Genomic DNA, 22,291 nt, shown 5'->3' on the forward strand with positions numbered 1-22,291 from the left:
TAGTTAGTTAACAGTTTATACTGGGTATTTATCATAGACTTGTATACAATAAGCAGACCCAAAGAATAGCAAACCATTAAGGCAAGATGAGAGGTCTGTGAGGTAAAAGAACCAGACAAAGAGGCCACATATGCAGTAAAGTCCTCTGAATTACAGAGCTCATCTCAATGGAGCAGCAATGGCTACGGTTTAAGCACAGTTGTTCTTGCTGTTGCTACTTGGGCTGGGAACCAGAAGCTCAATGGAAGTTCAACTAGAGGCTCATGGTACCATTCTAACTACCTCAGGACGCTATTCATCTTTCGGAGACCAATACAACTGGAAGGGATTCCAAGACATCTATTTGTTTATGCTTAGCTCTCAATCAAAGCCTCATAGACCATATCTTTCAGTGTCACCTGAGCAATACAGGCCTTTGTGGCACCTAAGAAATAAAAGTGTTTGTGGGAAGCCTTGAGGAAAATATAGTTAGGCAATCTAGGAAATTCCTTCATACAGGAGTTATGTTTCCAAGGGTATGGGAAGCTGAGAGCCAGCACAGTTCCAATAATAACTGGTATGTATGGAGCCATTTAAGCCACAAATTTATGGGTAGTATAACTATTTTCCTTGCTTACTGATTGTAATTTTTTCTTCTGCTGTAAAAAGTGTGTAACCAAGTTGTGATGCAGAATATCTAAGAATGAGTGGATAAGACCTGGGCAAAACTGAGAGATGGGAAATAAAGTTGTGACCCATGAGTAATCCAAGTTATCTGTATGTGTATTTTACATAGAAGAGATGTTTCAGAGGCCTCTATATTCCCTACACACAGAGGCTCAACCTAGAAACTCAGAGATATGAGGGAGATCTCAGTGGAGTTTGCAAAATAGAGACCAGGTTTAGTTCCATTTATATTTGTTATTTCATTTTTCTTATTTCTTTATTATATACAAGAACACTGTAGCTGTATTCAGACACACCAGAAGAGGGCATCAGATTGCATTATGAATGGTCATGAGCCACCATGTGGTTGCTGGGACTTGAACTCAGGACCTCTGAAAGAGCAGTCAGTGCTCTTAACCACTGAGCCATCTCTCCAGCCCATATTTGTAATTTCTTTACTCCCATAAAAAGACACTGGGTTTTCACAAGGAGCTACAAGGTCAAACTATCCTAATCACTCAGAATAAGGGTTGGGTTTGAGGATGTTCTTCCGTCATTGTTGCAGTTCTGGAAGCTGAGATGGGAAGGCTACTTGATCCTATGCCAAGCCTACTTGATCAACATGGGAAAACACTGTCTCAAAAAAAAAAAAAAAACTCAAGAGAGGAAAAAGAACATAACAACATGCTATGTTCTTCTCAGGTGAGTATCTTCTCACTGGATGAAGCAGCCATTCCTCAGATGTGCTTGATAAAAGGAGAGAAATAAATAGTTGTGACTTTGCTATTTTGCCATTCTATATAAAATCATTTGTCTTTATTCTTGAAAAATTTCACACATGTATGCAATGAAACAAGATCATATGTAAACCCTTTTTCCTCCTCTTGCACTCTAACCCCTCTGACCCCAGCAACGTCTTCCCTGAAGCAGCCAAGTTACATTAAGAAACAGCTAAGTCAGTTCTGCTGCTCAATGCTTCTTTCCATAACAAAATATCCAGTCTCCAAGGACAGTTCCCCACCCCTACAATACCATCTCCTGGAGTGTCCTTCAAGCAGGCTGACTGTTAAATAACATAAGCATTCACATGGGATGGGAAATAAAATGAATTCCATCAGATCTCTTCAAGTCTTTCCTAGTAACATCTAGGAAGAAAACAATTAAGAGGAACAGAAATATAAAGGCCTCATAGGTAGAGTCATCTTTTGTTTTGTTTTGCTTTTGAATGTGCTTAATGTTAGTGCCATTTTTGTTTTGAGGATTCTTGTTTCTCTCCCTTATGGGCATCAACACTGTTTTTATCTCTAGTCAATTGTTCCTAGTAGAAGGTCCTTATAACTCACCCCTTGTAGGGAAAAATGAACAAAATTTTCTCCCTTCCATGCCAGCTTATGGAAGATGTTGGTTGTTCATAACAGTTAATCAGTCAATAAAATGAGGACACATTTTTCCTCCTTCAGATGCAACACTATAGCTGTTCACATTCACATCTTTTTACTACCCTTGTCATCTTCTCCTTAGCTGAATAGTTGGGTATGCAACATTGCTGTCTCTAATCAGACCCTCTGTGATCACCATGGGACCCATTCGATCACCCTTCCTCCTACATGGAGAAGAAAGTTCAAGAGGTTCATAGAGCTTACAAGGGGTGGCTGGCACTGTAAGTGTTTATAATTGCCTGTGTTACAGTAGAGAACCACAATAAACTCATTAACTCACAAAGCTGGAGTCTAAAACCCTTGATGGATTTGGTGGGCTGATGTCTTCTCCATCTGGGATAGACATTCTTTATACCTCTACAAGACATTTTAATACTGAAGAGACTCCCAACATACCCTGAGCCTCTTTTCCTCCTCTATATAAACTATTTATTCAAGGAAGCTTAAATGCTTCTGTCATTTTAGATTTCTTTGTTTGCTGTTATATGTATGCATGTGTTGCTAAAGACTCCTTTGGGGATGAAACTGTATGGACAGGATGTCTACCCCTCTTTCTAAGACCAAAGACAAACCAAATTATGATTCCACCAAGGATCACTTTGGAAAACAGCGAGTTTATTTGGCTACATTACAGAGCATAGGTTAGGAATAACTTACTGGAGTACAGTTGCTATCCCTGCAAAGTGGTTACGCAGCCAGGATAATGACATTCTCCTATCCTAACAAATGAAGCCCCTCCTTCCCTAGTCTTTACTGAGACTATTCAAAAAGCTACGTGCAGTTAAGGCAGAATTGCATATAACAGTTGGATGATTAAGTGGGGGACCTGTGACCCTCCTCACTCCTGTGTGAGGGAATGTAAACAGTCAGTAATCCCAGCTATGAAGATCCTTTGCAAGCAGACACAGCTGAATGGCCAAGGTGCCAATTGTTTGACTCAGAGGATAGTGATGTACAACAATGGATTAGGAGTACACGGCAGTTGCTAGCTGGATCTCTTCAGGCCACAGCAGGGCATCTGGGATTCCCTCAGAGCTGGAGCTGCAGGCCATTGTGGGGTGCCCAACACAATTTCTGAGAACAGAACTCAGGTCTTCTGAAAGATTGAGGAAAAAATATTAACAGCTGAACCATCCCTCCAGAATGTACTTCTCTTATTTTACATGCCAAAGAACACCAAATTACTCCTTCTGAAACATATCTCAACTTACCCATCATAATATTTATAAGGCATCTTACCTTTTCTTGAACATCTAAGAGCTTAACACGGCCAAGTGAGAGCTCAGCATCTTTTATCAACCCCAGCCTTCCTTGTTAGGTAAGTACTGTCACCATGCATGCAGTGATATAAGCCAGAGATGTGAATAGCTTTTGATTGTTCTTGTCTCCTTACCTCATTTTTACAGTAGACATTTGGTTAGCTGAATTACCTTGGAAAGAAAATAACAGCTTCATTTAAACTGTTTATGAACAAGCTAGAGCCTAGATTAAAAATCAGACTAACACCCTTTACCTCCTTTCCAGGCCATTGCTAGTGTATAATTCTTTTTACAGTGCCATCACAGCATGACTCAATTTGGGAGACTATATGAAATATTGCTGCAAGAAACTAAAGGGTCCAATTATCTCAATATAGGTTTCTCTACGATAGTATTCTATTGATATTTCTATATATTATTGATTCTTCAACTAATATGCAAGTGTCTTCCTACCATCTCTTTATACTTCTCCATCTCCCTCTTTCTCTTCCTCACCCACTCTGTGTGTGTGTGTTTACTTGTTTTGTTTATTTGTTTGTGGGTGTGTTCAGCATGGCTGCAGGCACACGGCATTCATAATAGCATAGTGTTTCCATGATTAAAGTTATTATGAACTGGTTTATATTCTGCTCTGAATTATGTTTGTTTTCTATTCCTTTTAACTAGATACAAACTTTGATTAAGGAGCCATATGAATATATAAGTTTTTTATTTCAAAATGAGGGGTGAAAAAAGACCCTGGAAATAAGGAAATTGAATTTCTATCCTTGTATAGAACCAATTCCAAATAAGTTAAAGAAGGAAAGTATGTATCCACTCATCTCAGTGTCCAGAATCTGATGAGGAAAAAAAAGAGTGAATGCCTAAGAAGAATAGACTATCATGAATATTTATACTAAGACTGACATTAGGAATAAACAGCCTTTGTTCGTCTCTCTACTCTGAACCCAAGAAGCCTACTCCTTGTTTAATTCTTCATGACCAGGGAAAACTTTTCAGGTATGTTTCTCAAGAAAAATAAATTTCAGAAACTTTTTTTCTTGGATTTTTCTTTATCTACATTTCAAATGTTATCCCCCTTCCCAGTTTTCTCTCCAGAAAACTTCTATCCCATTCCCCCACCACCTGCCTCCATAAGGTGCTCCCACACCCATCCATTCCCTCCCTCCTCCCTGCCCTGGCATTCTCCTACACTGGGGAATCCAGTACTCACAAGACCAAGGGCCTCTCCTCCCGATGATGCCCTATATTGCCATTCTCTGCTACATATGAGACTGGACCCATGAGTCTCTCCATGTGTACTCTTTGGTTGGTGATTTAGTTCTTGGGAGCTCTGAGAGCTCTGATTGGTTGATATTATTGCTCTTCCTATGGAGTTGCAAACCCCCTCAGCTACCACAGTCCTTTCTCTAACTCCTCCATTGCGGACACTGTTCTCAGTCCAATGGTTGGCTGCAAGCATCCACTTCTGTATTTGTCAGGCTCTGGCAGAACCTCTCAAGAGACAGCTATATCAGGCTCCTGTCAGCAAGCATTTCTTGACATTCCAATCTGGGTTTGGTGACTATATGTAGGATGGATCCCTCTGTGTGGCAGTCTCTGAATGGCCTCTCCTTCAGTCTCTGCTCTACACTTTGCCCCTGTATTTCCTCCAGTGAGTATTGTGTTCCCCTTTCTAGGAAGTACTGAAGCATATACACTTTGGTTTTTCTTCTTCTTGAGCTTCATGTGGTCTGTGAATTGCATCTTGGGTATTCCAAGCACTGAGTGTATATGTGTGTTCTTCTCTGATTGGGTAACCTCACTTAAGATGATATTTTCTAGCTCCATCCATTCGCCCAAGGATTTCATGAAATCATTGTTTTTAATAGCTGAGTAGTACTCCATTGTGTAAATGTATCACATTTTCTATATCCATACCTCTGTTAAAGGGCATCTGGGTTCTTTCCAGCTTATAAATAAGGCTACTTTGAACATAGTGGAGCATATGTCCTTGTTATATGTTGGAGCATCTTTTTGGTATATGCCCAGGAGTATTAGAGCTGGGTCCTTAGGTAGCACTATGTACAATTTTCTGAAGAACCTCCAGACTGATTTCCAAAGTGGGTGTTCCAGCTTGCAATCCCACCAACAATGGAGGAGTGGTCCTCTTTCTCCACATCCTCACCAGCATCTGTTGTCACCTGAGTTTTTGATCTTAGCCATTCTGACTGGTGTGAGGTGGAATCTCAGGTTTGTTTTGATTTGCATTTCCCTGATGACTAAGGATGTTGAACATTTCTTTAGGTACTTCTCAGCCATTCGATATTCCTCACCTGAGAGTTCTTTGTTTAACTCTGTACCCCATTTTTAATAGGGTTATTTGATTCTCTGGAGTCTAACTTCTTGAGTTCTTTGTATATATTGGATATTAGACCCCTATCAGATGTAGAATTGGTAAAGATCCTTTCCCAATCTGTTGGTTGCCATTTTAGCCTATTGGCAGTGTCCTTTGCCTTACAGAAGCTTTGCACTTTTATGAGGTCCCATTTGCTGATTCTTGATGTTAGAGCATAAGCCATTAATGTTCTGTTCAGGAAAATTTCCCCTTTGCCCATGTGTTCAAGGCTCTTCTCCACATTCTCTTCTATTAGTTTCTACACCTTCAGAAAACTTCAGAGAATTTTAGCATGAGTCTACTAATAAGCCTTTTGTGCCATCATTTGATTACAATTGCTCGGAGACCTTCCTTTTGCATTTTACTGAAAACTCCAAACATTCACAAGACCTATAAGAACGAGACATGAAGAAGCAATGTGGACTCCTTTACTGACATTCTAACATGGCTAACGACATATTTGGTGTCTCGCTTACTTTGAGCATTCTCTTCTATTCTACTGTGATATAGTAGACTATCAGCACTTTTTGGAAGACCCAGCTTTGCCTGATCCATGTTGGATACTTCCTGGATGTGCACAATGGTATGTTTTATTTAGCTTCTCTGTGTTATAATTTTCTTTTTGGCATGCATGGCTAATAGAAGTTTCTACCATGAATACTCAATGTGAGATTTTAATGCCACAGTGTATGAGAAAAGCCACAGACACTTAAACCTCAAATGTTCCCAGAAATGAAATAGAAAACATTCATCTTTTATCATGACATGAAAACCATTCAATTTTCAATGATTTCTTCACCCTATCTAATTTATTTTTGAATCCATTGCTATTTTTTTCAGCTTTTTCTTCCTTGGGAGATTAATGCTGTCTGACAAATTCTGTCAGCACAAAAGTGAAAGTGCCCTTTGCCTATTTGCAGAGCCACTAATGCGTTGAGACCCGATGTCATCTGTATAAACAAAAGTTTGAATACTCAAGAGCGAATGTATTTTTAATGGGCTCTAAGAATAATGATGACTGATCTCAAACTAACTCAGTATGCCAGCAGGGAAGATTAGGAGTCTCCGTTCTCTCTCATTTGTTTATTCTAGCTTTGAGTTTATAGTCATACAATGCTTAAAGGCAAAAATGTTAACTGCCAGGTTGGTGAAGAATACACTATAGGCAATTGAAATGCTCGCCTTTGGTCAATTTTGATGCCACAGTGGCACAGAAATAAGCTGGGTAATGACCCAGTAATCACACAGATAACTGCTTTACTCATTTATTTCCTCTGTGTTTTTGAAAACCACTATTCAGTGAAGAAATTGAGAGACTTTTGAGCACTCAGCTCTAAATGTGATGTCTGTATTACACCCTACCCCTCAGGAGTATATGCAGAAGAGAAGGCAGAAAGATTTTAACAGTCAAAGGTGTTGGATGAGTTTGAGAAATTATCTTCTTTAAGCTACAACAGGAAAATACACATATGAACTCACAAAGACTGTGGCATCACAATAAGACTCACATTGGTTGGAGTCAAAAAAATCCCAGCATTGAGAAGAGGAAGTGGACACAAAATCTCACCCCTAACCAGGAAACTATTTGTAATTGATAGCTTCTGAAGAGAGAAAGTCAGTTTTCATCAATGGAATGATACTGGCTATGTTAACTACACTCCAGACCAGACCATGTGCTCAAGAATAGTTGATCAGCACAAAACAGAAACCACAGTTTGATTTCGCTTTCGTTTATGTGATTTTTGTTGGTTTACATTGAGTTTGTATAATTCTTTGTGTGTGTGTGTGTGTGTGTGTGTGTGTGTGTGTGTGTGTGTGCGCGCGCGCGCGTGCGCGCGCGTGTGCTTAAGAGAGAAAAAGAACAAGAAGTTGGGTGGAAAGGAAGGGAAGGTACAGGGAATAGGTTGGAGGAGGGGAAGGAATATGACCAAAATATATTGAATGAAAAAATTCTTAAATAATGTTTAATTACAAAGACAGTGGGATTGAAAAATAAAACAAATGTAGAAAAGAAAAGCCAATAGGACAAAGGAAGTTAAAGTGTACAAATGAACTCTTAAGGCAGAGTACATAAGATGTGCACAAGCTTAACCCAGACAAAGTCCCAACATGGAAAGTGGAGATGGGCATGAAGAACCCTGCAGCTAAAGAGATATTGGCAATTGTTATCTGCTGAGAGAAAGAAGGGGAATGGGGAGAGGATGGTTTGTAAGGTGTAGCCTCTGGTAGGCTGTCTATACTTCTAATAGAAGGTCATATATCTAAGACTCCATAGGCAGCACAAACTCTGCTTAAGGGGTGAAAAAGGAAAGTGGATACAAAGATAGAGAGGAGAGGAAGGTTGAGCTGAGAGAAGTTTGAGGAGGGGTTAAATGTATTATGTGAATAATACGTTAGGTGAGATTCTCAAGTAACTAATTGAAAAAGTAAGGCTAAATTATAAATAAGGTCAGCATTACTACTTTATGAGTCTTACTAATGGATATAAACTTTATCAGGAATTGTAACCACTAGATTTGTAAGAGAAATAGATAAGAGATTTTTCTGAGAAAATTGAGCAAATTAAATGCTTTGTCTTGGTTCATGTTATATTACAATGGTTTGGATCTTCAGTCATTTTGACTCACATATCTAACTCTCAAAACGCACAACTCTATAAAGACTGTATGTATTAAAAACAACTCAAGACCAGGAGTATAACCCTGCTGATTTGCATTTAAATTATCATAACATATCTACTAGAAATGTCTACTGACAAAACCAGCATCCATATAACGACTATCCAGATTTTAATCTAGAAATTTTATGACTTTCAAATATTTAATCACCTCCAACCAGAGTCATTAACTACCCCACATTGGAGGTAAAGACATAAGACCTGCATTAGATGATAAGAAGGTCTTTCAGAAATTATCTAGTTTTTTTTTTATTTCCCCAACCCAGTCCCACGGGGACATCCTCTTGGAGACAGGGGGAGGAGGTGTGGGATGTGGAACATCAGGGGGTGGATCAGGAGAGGGATAAAGTCTGGACTATAACAAAAGATTAAAGAAGAAAAAAAGTAAAAAGAAAAACTGAAATAAACACAATCTTACATATATCACATCACACCAAAAAAAGAAATTGTGCAGTTTTAGGTTAACAATAGAGCCGGGATTTTAAATTTTTAAATTAACACTCATTTTAAACTGGTTTTGGGGCCTAACATGTTTAGAAATATTTAAACAAAACATTTTTCATAAACATTAACTTACACAATATTAATCAGGTGCCTTCTTTGGGATCTTATAGCCAGGATAACTAGCATGTTTATAGCTGTAATTGAGCTGGTGTTTGGATTATACTTATCAACTCTGTAATCTTGAATAAGACACTTACTCTCTTTGAGCATCTATATATTCATTGACAAATCAGGATAATGCACACTTTATAAGACTGATGGATAATAAATGGAGGATGTGAATTTCACAGCAAAGAGAAGTGCCACATAAATGGATTATTATTGCAAATGCTACACCGCTAGTACACAAACAAGGTTAAGATGCAGTCTATGACTGTAACTGAGTTTGTAATAACATTGAAAATAGTAAAACAGTACGGAATTGAGTAGTAACACAAGCAAGGACCATCACAGGATAATCATACAAGAGACTTAATCCAAGTAATTGCAACATATGTGTTGAAAAGAATGTCAGATCAAGTTTAGCATCATTCCCTTCTCGCTTTTTAGCATTTTTCTCCTATGCTTTATCATTCTATTCTATTGTTTCTTCTATGCAAACAACCAAACCAAAAGTAGACAAAGTAAAGATGGACAATGAATGTATCTTGAAAGCTTGACCACAATGTTGTTATGGAGTAGACCATACAAAGTTTCCGGTACCCATCTCTCCTAAGTGATGAAAAGGCCCAAGGAGCTCTCACCAAGATAGCTAATTTTGATGCTTGATCGGTGGTAGAAAGATGGTGGTAGAAAGATAGGGATAGATTTAAAATGGGGTGAGTTAGGAGAAAGAAATGTTGCATAATAGAAAGTAAATAAAGGTTATTGACCAAAGAAGCCCAGCAATCAGTCATACTTTAATGTTTCAAGTTCTTTTTTTAAAAAAATTAGAATTCTAAAGATTTATGTTATAAATTTGTCTCTGGAGCTCTACATAAAATCTATCTGTAGAGTTTAGAAAACATATTTGTCCATTTTTACATTTGTGAGAAGCTGGTTCTATGGTAAATACAAAGAATGCTTCTTGGATCCAAAAAGAATACAGATGGAGGATTCGTAGAACAATGTGTTTGTTATACATAGGGTTTGAAAAGCTGGGCTTTGACCATGGTATAACTTTACAGGCTAATCTGTCAGACTTTTTCTCACAGATCATTTTAGGACGTTTTCATAAGTTTCCTCCACTCCAATGCTGGTTGTTTTAGTCACTGTTGCATTGCTATGAAGAGACACCATTACTAAGGCATCTGATAAACAAAATGCATTTAATTGAGGATTTGCTTAGGTTAATCTGCACAAAGGCAGACATGGTATAGGATAAGTAGCTGACAGAGAGAGAGAGAGAGAGAGAGAGAGAGAGAGAGAGAGAGAGAGAGAGAGAGAACTCCTAGTCTGATACTTTCTCTAACAAGGTCACACCTCCTAATTCTTCTAATCTTATTCAAAGTACTTATTCTTATTCAAAAATTGCTGTTACCTCTTGTAAATATTCGACAGAATTTGTTCACTCTGCAGGTGAATGTTAAGAATGTCTTCTTTGTGTTGGGGGAGGGCGGCAATGGGGGGAGGGTGGGGAGGGGAACACCCATAAAGAAGGGGAGGGGGAGGGATTAGGGGGATGTTTGCCTGGAAACCGGGAAAGGGAATAACATTCGAAATGTAAATAAGAAATACTCAAGTTAATAAAAAAAAAAAAAGAACGTCTTCTTTGGCTCCTTATCTTCAGATCCCCACACTTTCATGGATCCTCTTAAAATCCGGCATCTTTGTGAGGCTCTTTCCCATTCCTCATTTGGAAGCTTCCAGAATTGGTTTTAAGCTAGTCTCTTCATAAATAAGTTTAAGTAGTCTCGAAGCTTTCAGTGAATGTGAAAAGTATTATCATTAAGTGGTTGGTTTTAGGTATTTGGAGTATTAGCTAAAGTTACAAGGTTGAATGTCACCATTGCCTGTGATTAGAGTAAGCTTCTAGTGTCAGGGACAAGGAACTATGCATCAGCCACAAAGACAACTGCTCACTGTTCCTGAGGCTTAGAACAGAGGACAAGGAATTGCCCCTGGAACAAGGAATACATATTCCTCCCTAACAAAAAGAGATAAAGGACTGCACAGCAAGGACACTTTGTAAACTTGGTGGTATTTTAGTGTTATTTTTTTACTCCCAATGAAATGATTTCTCTAAGCCAACTACATATAGTGCAGCATATTGAAATATTACCAATCACGCAGGACAAGATTTCAACAGCAAAGCTAGAGCCCAGACGTTATCATGATGAGCTTTCGAAATGGACTTTTACTAACTTTAGTTGAGAGCAAATATTCTGAACCCTAAGCATAGACAGTAACTAAACTATTTATTACGCCAGTGCAAAACAAAACAAAAAAGAAATTTGGAAAAAAGCAAATTACAGATCAAAGTGCTTTCTGAAAAACTAGCAGCTCGGATGCTATTGATTGTCTCGAGCTTATCATTTTAAGATATGTTTTAGTTTTTGTTAAAAAGTTCTTGAGAAATGACTAGGAGAGAATATCTGTAATACACAATTATCACATCGTACACTGCGCAAAGAAACCTGGGAAGGTGCATTACTTATTCAGCACAGTGTGAGATGTATAACTCTATGTCTTGCTGTGATTTATTTGTGTTAGGCTAAAAATGGAAAGAATAAAATTCACTGGGTTGTGCGTGCCGCATAAAGGAATGTTTAATATTCTCAAAGAATCATGTGATCAAACAGGTACAGGAAATATTCCAGTTTAAAAAAAATACCTTCAGCTTCTGGCATGTGAATGACAATAAGAAAATCATTTCTCCTATTTTCCAAAGAAGAAAAAAAATCATAGAATTTAAAATTTTAGAATGTCATTGGAGCTGCCTTCCTATAACAGATTGGCTAAGACTTTACATTTCAGAAAGAGGTCTTTTAGAACTATTGATCATGCAGTGACGTTTCAAACCCCAAACCTATTACACAGACGTGACTAGACATTGCAGGGTCTGCTGTGACCCTTTTCTCTTTGATAAAACGTAGGACCCATTCCATACAACATTCATAGGCAGAAATGTAAGTTCAGGACATAGGCTCAGAAGCAGTGGTTTCTAGATTTCATTCTGTGTTGAGAATTTTTAATATTGTTTGCCTGTCGGTTTTATGCATTTTAGGGGACTTCCTTAATTGTTCTACTCTTTATGATTGTCCATTACTCTTTCTATGTGATAGATCTCCAGTGCAATTTCTCCATGAGAAGTCATTTTATTAGAAGTCTGCTGTCAGACCTCTTAGCATCAGTTGGGTAAAATGTATTCCACTGACACCCATTCTTTTTTCTCTAATCTTACTCTCCTCTACTGTCTCATCTTCTTTTGACTATTCACGAAACCAATATTTAGGGTGTCTATAGAATTTTGAATTAAGGACAGTTGCACTAAACTGTTATCTTGGCCCTGTGGAACAATATCCCTGACATTCTAACAAGGCTACTCCTCAGAGATTTTCCTTGCTGACTGTTCAACAGATTAGGACAATCATGTAGAGTCATCAGAACTTTACAAGGAACTCCTTTCTGTTCCTTTTGGAGGTAACAGTAATCAGAGAAGAACATCCAGACAGAGAGTTCGAATATCAAACTACCAGTCCAAAAAAAAAAAAAAAAAGAACTATTGGAAGAACAGAATTAGATTGTCATAACACACTAAACTGCACTCCCAGAAGTAGTAAAAGATATCTATGGACTAGAGATATGGGAAAAGAACTACTCAGAGGTATCACCTCTTTGCTGCAAGGAGATGAAAAGCTCTTATATAGTACCTGGAGGTATCCAAAATCTTAATGCGCAGAAGGGCCACCATATTCTGTCAAAACTCAGTTCTCTTTTTTTTTTTTTCAAAATAATGTGCATTATTTTCATTGCCTCGAGTTTGGAAAACATAATGTGTTATCAAAACATATTTCAAGTTCCAGCCTGTACTGAGTGATTACTGTTGGCAGTTCATTGGTAGAAAGGCAATCCAGAGTGCCGTTGTTTATACCAGATTGCAACAAAAAGGTTTGTTACGACAGTGGCTTTAATAACTGCCTCTACCTCTGACTGGGCTTTTACGGTATGTGTGATAGAAGCCATCAACTAAAATAAATTATATTATATGTATTGCATTGTTCTCATATCACTTATTTTCTGAGTATAATTTGTAGTTTTCTAAACAAAACAAATTCATCTCTATGAATCTTTCTTGTAGCAACTGAAATCTTAGAAATTATAACTATCGTGATTTTAGCAATGATAGTATTAGACACTATTAGTTAGACCGTATCTCCTCTTGGATGTTAAAACTAGTGTTTTGCTAAGTCAGTATTCAAACCTCCCAGTGTTAACATCTTCCACTCTTGGGACATCAGAAGGATGTTGGTTTATGTACTGATTTATCCACATCATTCATGTGAGTTTTGGGGATTTAATTCTGTCCATGTGCCATTTTTCTCCCTTTGTCACAAAGTCTAGTTAAGGTGTTTAGACAGTAGGACTTTCACTAGAAATTTGGGGAATGTTCTCTAGGTTTTCTTTAATGTTAACAGCACAATTCGTTCCACATATAAATTAACTTCAATGCCAAAAAAGGATTCAATGAATAAAAATGCTTGCTGAAAAATGTTGTAACCTGAGTTCAAATCTCAAGAAAAACCCACATGATAGAATGCAAGAACCAACATCCTCAAGATGTCTTCTCTCTCTCTCTCTCTCTCTCTCTCTCTCTCTCTCTCTCTCTCTCACACACACACACACACACACACACACACACACACATACACACGCCAATAAATTTATATAAAACATTTTTAAAGGAACTTCAGGAAAATCTCCAAGAACAGGGCCAAAGACAGAAGCATAGTAGCTTTGACAACAGAGAAATTCTTCTCTTGTCAACAGCTATTCTGAACACAGTAAAAACACTGTTAATTCTATAGCCTGTGGTAATGATAACCTAGATGAAACATTAAGTGCTTAGAGCATAACATGAATTAAATGTAGAAAATTTTGTGATCATTACATTAATACCATCATAATCTAGCCATAAATAGCTTATTGTGATGATAAGAACATTGGATTTAAATCAAAATCTTTACTAGGTGTGAAGTGATATTCGAGCTATTTAAGATCTTTCTGCACTTGTGTTCATTTTATTTCTTCTATATAAATATGTGAATAGGTTCCCATTGTAACACTAAAATTCCAAGACTTTAATAACAATGTCGTTCTCTCAAGCCTGGGGTCACATACCAATGCATCATGCATTCTGAACTGTCAATCCTGAGCTGTTTCAGAACTGCCGTCCTCCATGTGACTTGCTCATCCTAAAATATCCTTTCATCTCTCTGTCCAAAGAAAACCTTATTCATGAAGATCCAACTCAAATATTCTGCAATGCTCCCCGAAATTTTGGTTACCTGCGTGTGCTCATATATATTACTACAAACATATATGTGACTACCTGGAGTGGTCTAATTTTGTTATTTTGATACTTTCTTGCCATGTTTAAAGCTTGCAATACAGGTCAGGGATTTTATCTTGCAATTTTAGTGATCTCAGAAACTAGAGTGGCTTTTAGAACAAATTCCGTCCCTGAACACTGATAGATAAATGAGAAAATGGCACCTATTACTCTATGCTTCCAAATGGTAATTGTAAAATTTAAAGGTGTATCTCATGATTAAGTTAAGCTCTATATTGTCATTATATATAATTAAGTTTTGTTTAAAGGGATAAATGTTTCAAATAGATCAGAATGCATACTTTCAGCAATCTAAACAAACTAATAAAACTATATTGACTTTCCTAGCCATACACAGTTATATTGGCCATTAGTAAGACTGATTTTCGTAAAGATGTTGGGTTTGGATAAGGAAATCTGTAAACTTTGTACTGCAGAGTGATGTGGTTTGTTGTAGACTTGGACAACTGACAATTGCTGCCAAAATTTTCACGTACAATTTTTAAAAGCCACCAGTGTGGAACTTTACAAGCGATGAACAAATCATCAGAAGGTCCTAAGTTACAGCTGTAAAAAAAAAAGTACCTCAACTAGAAAACCTTTCCACCTGGGCCTTTGGCTGTTCTGAGGGTTCAGACATTTCTGGAAATGAAAGTTTAGGGGGCATAAGGGCTGACAACGCTTGGTCAACACCCAGAGCCGGAATGGATGCTCTAGTACAGGAGCTAGCCTGAAAGGGAATGCTTCCGGAAAGCTCTGTCACATAATTAAGTGTGAAGAACACAGCATTCAGGAAATAGCTAAGACTTTGTGAAGCAGAGAAATTCCCCACAGTCTAGCTGTCCCAGATCAAGATCCTTCAGGGAAATGATTCCCATTGAACTCACCAGCTAGATCTCTTGAAGAAATAAACCCTGAAGGCAGATTAGGGAATGGAAGAAATTTAGAAGGAATTCAGCTCCTCAAAACACAATACCTGAGCCTGTCAGAGACATCGTGAAATCCCTCTTCCAGATGATAACATCCAGAGTTTGTGGACCGTAAAATATTGATTAATAATATGTAATTTTCAGATAGACTCTCAATTAATTTAGTCTGTCGTCACACTAGCTCTGTCACCAGGATACCCTGAGATCCTGAACTTGCTTATCCCCTCTAAGTGTTGGAATCATAGGTGTGTTCTACCATGCCAGATGTGTTCTGTGTTGATTGTCTAGCATGTAACGAAAACTTAACAGTCATGATTCATAAATTTTTTTAAAAAAGCTTATCTCTTCTGTTCAGAGTACACAGGGCCTTCATGATTAGGCAGATACTTTATGATAAATCAAAAGTACATCAAATGTGTGTGTGTGTGTGTAAAAATGTCATCATGAAACCCTGTTGTATAGGGCTTATAGACTATAAATATAGGCAATGAAAGATCTAAAAATATAAAGAAATAATAAAAATGATGCAGAAAATATGCAAGAACTAGAGACAGTTCAGAATAGATTCAGAAGACAACTGTAATCCATTTAGGAAATAAAAATGCTAACGATGAATTTTTAAATATCCCAATTAATAGATGATGCTCACAGAAGATTAAAAATGGCAAACTTGATTGAGACTAGTAGCTGGGAAAAATAATAATTTTTAAACACAAAGATGACAGAGAAGAGTAAAAATAAGGTCTTTGATAAAACAGTATAACATATACGTGTGTTAAAGAAAAAGCACATCATATTTGTCATTTGGCTCTCAGAATGAGACAATGGAGAAAATAAATGAACACAATTTTTAATATAAAATGGTCAAGAATTTTCAAAAACAGGAGGAAAACAGTAAATAGGCAGTTGTTCAAGAAACCCATAAAAGTACAATCTTTACAAAGAGACATGAGCTGATAAAAATAAGCTGAGGTCAAGGTTCTATCTGCACTTCAGTTTTCCCAGCTTTTCATATTCAATTTATATTGTATGATCACAAGTAGTAAAATCTGTTTTTATTTTATTTTTATTTGTTTGTTTGTTCATTTAGGGAGGTCATTACATGTCATTGCATTGTGTACAGAAGCCAAAGGTCATTTCTGTCTTTATACCATGTGGGTACTGAGATATATGCTTGAGTTACACAAGCACCTTTACCTAGTAAGCCATTTCACAGGTCTAAATCAGTTCTCCTATAGTTATCACTCAATGCTTTCCAGTTTCCATTTCAAGGTTAATCTTTTTCGCTTTATGCTTAAAGATCTAAACTGAAAATATAAATGATTTTAGAATAAGTAGTTAAATGATCCTGATGAGCAACTGAACAGCTATTACCTAAAGCAGTTCTGTTTTATTCCTAGTAGATAATGTATTTCAAAGGGTGTGTGTGAGAGAGAGAAACAGACAGACACACAAACAGACAGACAGACAATGACAGACAGAGACCGGCAGAGATAGACACAAAGACACAGAAACAGATTCAGAGAGACAGAGACAGACAGTGAGAGAGGGAAGAGAAAGAGGTGGTTGGAGTGAAAATGACAAGGCATATATGTAGGAAAGTTAGACGATGTGAGTTCCGTGGACCGAGATCAGGTGATCACACTTGTATGGCAAGCTTGTGGACCCTTGGAGCCATCTCACCAACATACTGAAGTAGCTTGGAATACCAGCACTATGTCGTTCAAGAGCTGAAACAGGCAACACAGAAGAAAAAGGGTGAGCTGCTAATGACCATCATTCCTCACCTGAACCTCAAGATTATACTTATAATTCTAACCATATCTTATGGTAACAGTAGCAGATAGCAAAAGAACTTTACACTGCCATAGAACATAGTTTTCCTGCTAACATAGCCTTCTGATGAAGGGCTTATTTTGTGTCCAAGGCAATTTGTAGAAATGATGATTCAATGAACAAAGAAACCAGTGTTTTTGAAGGAGGACTTTCAATGTTTTCAGATCTAATTTTCCCCCACTGGAAATGAGAGGTACAGAATGCCACAGGATGCCACATAAGTCTGTCATGTACAAGGCTTAGGATGTAGAGAGGAGAACTGATGTGATGTTATTATGGCTAGGTAAAAATACTCCTCTTGGATATAAGGAGAAATATGCTGGTCAAAAGTGGTGGCAGGTGTTTGGGGAAATGATAACATGACGTTAGAATGTCCCTAAAAATTAATCTTACAGAAGAGATGTAAACAACTTGGTCATTAGTCAGTCCCTGTGATTCAGATGACTTATGGAGAGATTAGGAACAGGTGCCAAATGGCTAGCACAGACTCTAAAATTATGGTTAATACAGGGGGAAATTGCTCTCATTCCAACCTCATAAAGCATACATACATAATTCTCCCTGCTGCTGCTGGCTTCATCAACGGTGCCTTGAATAGTAAGTACTGGGCTTAGCCTTAAAGGAAAAAGGCTCCAGAGGATACAGATGGTGCTTTATTGATAATGAAGCCCTTTTTGGTGTGTGTCTAGAGGGCTGTAGCTCTGTCATTCCCCCCTCTTCATTCTTTAATTCATGTATAAAGTACTTAGTAAAAAAGTTTCTACTTGTGACAGACACTGTATCAGCCTCTATCACAGAAACAAGTTATGTAGCATCTACCCTGCCCTCAAAGCTTCCTATCCAGTAAGAACAGAAATGCATATAGTGGTTATACACTCATTTTGATAATAGGGAGAACTAATAAAATGTTAACTTTTCTATTAAAAATCTTCCATATAAGCATAGAGAAATCAAGCTGCAACTTAGATAGAAATTCCCTACCTAGTGGCAAGCTTTCATGGTACTGGGAGGTAGGATACAATCTGCTCAGGGAGAAAAAGTTCTATTAAATGGTCTTTATGGTCTTTTCTGGGTTTCCTTCAAGCTACAACACTAGCATGCTACATAAGATGTTCCTACTGGTACAAAAATAACATGACTACCAAGGGGATAACCAGTCACTCTTGATTGAAGCCATTGTTAGGGACTGTAGAACTCTGGATGGAATTCATAGTTAATAAGGTTGCCTGGTGAAAAGCCCATGGCTGGTAAGGACACATGCCCTGGTGGATAGCTTACTCTTCTTGTTTTGCAAATGGACATGGTGTCAACGTACTTTCTAGATCTTGCTTTCCTGGTGTGTTTGGATAGATAGTGTGTGCTTTGGTTGGAGAACTGAGCTCTGGTTTTGCCAAGTAGTCTTGGTTTCTGTTGCTTGGGTTCCTGTGCTTGCCTCTCGACATCAGGTTGTCCCTGGTGTTAGCTTGTTTTGCTGTTTCTCATGGAGGCTTGACCCTCCTGTGGGCCTGTGTGTCAGCACTCCTGTAGACCTATTTTCCTGTTTTCTTTCAGCCAGTTATGGGAACAGAGTGTTCTGCTCTCAGGCATTTAGTCGCTCCTGGTGGCTGGCCTCCTTGAGGGCAGAAACTGGAAATGTGCTGCCCCTACTTCTCCTAGGTCCCTGTGCACAGGGGCCATAGATAGCACTAAGCGTTTTCCTCTTGAGTAGGGAATGTGGGGAGAGAGTAGTCTCCTCTGAGTTCTCAGGAGTGTCCGCACTTCTGAGGGTCTAGCTCTCCACTCCTCCAATGGGATTTGGGTGCCAGGAGCTGTTTGACTTGTTCAGTTCAGATCCAGGTGCAGATCTGGACTGCGGGGCTCCTGCCGCTTGACTACTCCTATATTCCTGTGTCCAGAGGCACTAGGCAGTTTCCTCTTGAGCCAGGGATGTGGGCAAAGGTGGACAGAAGTGGCAGCCTCTCCTGCCCTGAACTCTCAGGTTTGCCCGTACCTATGGACGTTCAGCTCTCTCTCCCACAGTTGGGAGCAGGGAGCAGTGGGCCGAGATCAGAGAAGTTCGTCAATGTACTTTCTAAATACTTATTCTAATACCCACAGATTAGAGGTGCTCTCAGTCTTAGCCAGAGAATCTTCCTTTTTAAGTGGAGACTGCTAAGCAGCATGCTCAGCATTAAACAGGACATCTACATCATCCCCTCAAAGATTCAGGGAACATCACAAAGGAGGAGGTAGAAATAATGGGCTCGAGAATAGGGGGTGTGCTATAAGTACTGTTTTCCAAATATTGTACGGCTGGTGTACTCATAAATTCACAGGAACTGGGATGCCTTGCATATGGTCTGCACAAGATTGAGCCCATTAACACCTCAACAAGAATGAAGAAGGTGTTAGAAGGCACCACTCCTCCCTGAAGAGCTATTGCCAATTAACGGTTGCTGGAGATGGAAGAGTCATTTTTTTTTCGGAGTATAGGCACAGCAATCTGCCTGTGGTTCAGTAAATAAGAACCCATCCATGATCACAGGAACAACCCTAAGTAACTCAGAAAGTCATTTAAAAAATCAAAGGTGAAGACAACAAAACAAAAAGATATAAATGCAGGAGAGAGCTACATTTATGAAACAAAGTTATTCCTCCCCAATAATGGGGGACAAGAAAGAATAATAGAGTCTTACACTGACCAAAATACATTATATACCCGTATGAAATTGTCATAGAAGAAAATAAGTAAATATAAAGTAAAATAAGGCTAGTTTTTGTTATATAATGAAGCCCCATTTCAAAAATATTTTCTCTACTTGCTTGTTTCTGTTATGTGCAAATGTAACTACCTTTTAATTATTAAAATAAACAAACAAAACTGAAAAACTTGATATCCACAAATTTCATTGGTTTCATGAGAAAACTAAGATACAGACTTTGATATTATTGGAGAATTTAGTGATTCTTGAACCAGAATACACACCAAAGTCAACTGACAGGTACAAATGTAAGTGTTTCTCTATCTGTGGGTCGTGATCCTTTTGGGAGGGTAGCATATCAGACATACTGTATATTAGGTATTTATATTATGATTCATAACAGTAGCAAAATTAGTTATAACAACCAAAATAATTTTATATTTAGGGGTTGCTACAACATAAAGAATTGTATTAAAGAGACACAGCATTAGGAATGTTGAGAAACATTGCCTTAAATTGTTTGCTGAGTGCTTACTATAGACATGTCTGAAAATAAAAATCTCTGGGTTGTCAGCCCTAGAGGGACTCTCACAATTTCTGGGCCTTTTGCATGATAAAGACTTGATATAAATGTTCATGCTTAATGAAGGGTAAGAATAAAATAATCATAATAATTCCAGAGTTCATAACAAAAACTATATTGAGAGGACCCTCAGAATGAAAAGTACCACACCTTTATCACACTTGAAGGAAGTTCACTATAGAATCTGCCACCACCACTTTTAACCTTCATAACTTCGTGTCTTAATAATGAAAACTAAGGAACATTCTTAATAGTCATAGCAAGGGAATGGTTACAGTAAGACTGAGATCTAATTAAAGCAGCACACACAATACTCTGCATGGTTTATCAGCACCTCAGAGTTCCTAGGTAGTAACAATGATTATAAGGACAGAAACCAGACAGGGTTTTGTTTCTAAATAAAAGAGTATCTAACAAAGACACAAAGTTTAACAGAATCTGAAACTTCTTGCATTTTTTTTCATACTGAGTAGGTGAAATCAACTTTCTGTGTATTGGTACAGTGGGGTCCATTTTCCCATTCCTAAAGAATTAAATGTATGTTATCCTTTAGAGACAATGATCAGGATAGTTAGAAATTCTTTTAAATTTTATTGCCCATTAGTATAATAGGAATCAGATATGGCCAGTCCATGGATACATGTGGCACTCATCCATTTATAAAATGTGATAATATATGTGTGTGTGTGTGTGTGTGTGTGTGTGTGTGTGTGTGTGTGTACATGTGTGCATGTATGCCTGTGTGCTCTGGAGGAGGGTTCTTTGCCTAAGCACTTCCCTATATTTCTTCTTTTTAAAGTAATATCAAAGTGTGCTGTCATAGTGTTATTTAATATAATGTATACATCTTACTATAGATATTTTTAAAAGAACAATCAGATAGAGATTTTACACACTAGTTACTATGGTCATATATCCTCTACCAGCAATAACCATTCATCGTCTGAGACAGAGGCTGCACAGGAAATAGACCAGACACAAGTGTAGTGATATAAAGACTAAAAACAAATTGGTAATGGATAGTACACTAAAGTTAAAACTTGGGAAAACAAGATAAAAATAAAATAGGCAGAAAGGTAATTATATAAATAATGATACAAAGGTGATCTTTACTAAATAATTACAAAGCACACTCTCTTGTTTTCTGGAAAAATAAACCTAAAGGTATTTTAGGAATAACTTAAAAGTTACTCTTTAAAACAGTAAGAAGAATGGATTTGTTACCTGTTTCTTTCTGTGAAATATTCTTATATTAAGTTAGTGTCATGGCTTATAACCCATCAAGCTCCTGCCTTCTTTGCCAACTTCTGCTTTGTTTCTTCTTCATATAATTATACTAAAGGCCAATAAATTTGAGGACTCTCCCCCATAGATCATAGGTTTAGAATGTATAAAGAAAAGAAAGAGAAGCCTTGAGGCCAATGTGTTTTAATTGGCACTGAGCTCTCAAACATCCAAAACCACTGTGGTTATTTGAATATGCTTGTCCCATTGGTAGTGGCACTATTATGAGCTATGGCCTTATTGGAGGATGTTTAGCCTTGTTAGAGGAAGTGAGTGATTATAGAGGCAGGGCATTGAGGTCTCATATATATACTCATGTCTGATCAGTCTGATCCAGGGGTGATCACCAAGAACAGTAGAAGCAGTGTAGTAGAGTCAGCCACAGCCTAGAATGTTCCTAAGGGCAAAGGTTAGAAATGACCCAAGCTGTGAAGTTGAAGTTCCCTTGGAGACCCCAAGATGTTAGAGATGCTACAGCCATGGAATGCCTTCCAAGGAAAGCTGCTAAAAGGAATGGAACCAACCCAAGAGAAAGAACTGTGTTACA

General features: G+C 37.9%; 1 long non-coding RNA gene across 1 annotated transcript; it reads right to left on the bottom strand.

The window, feature by feature from the left end:
• Positions 1-2,393: 2,393 nt before the first annotated feature.
• Positions 2,394-10,384, bottom strand: LOC134480348 (uncharacterized). The gene is made up of 3 exons (XR_010054730.1): positions 4,557-10,384; positions 3,478-3,514; positions 2,394-3,180 (listed from the first exon to the last, which is right to left on the bottom strand). It is a non-coding gene; the product is annotated as an uncharacterized LOC134480348 (long non-coding RNA).
• Between the last annotated feature and the right edge of the window lie 11,907 nt (positions 10,385-22,291).

Source organism: Rattus norvegicus, chromosome 9 (assembly GCF_036323735.1).
Source record: "Rattus norvegicus strain BN/NHsdMcwi chromosome 9, GRCr8, whole genome shotgun sequence".
NCBI classification, from domain to species: Eukaryota; Metazoa; Chordata; class Mammalia; order Rodentia; family Muridae; genus Rattus; species Rattus norvegicus.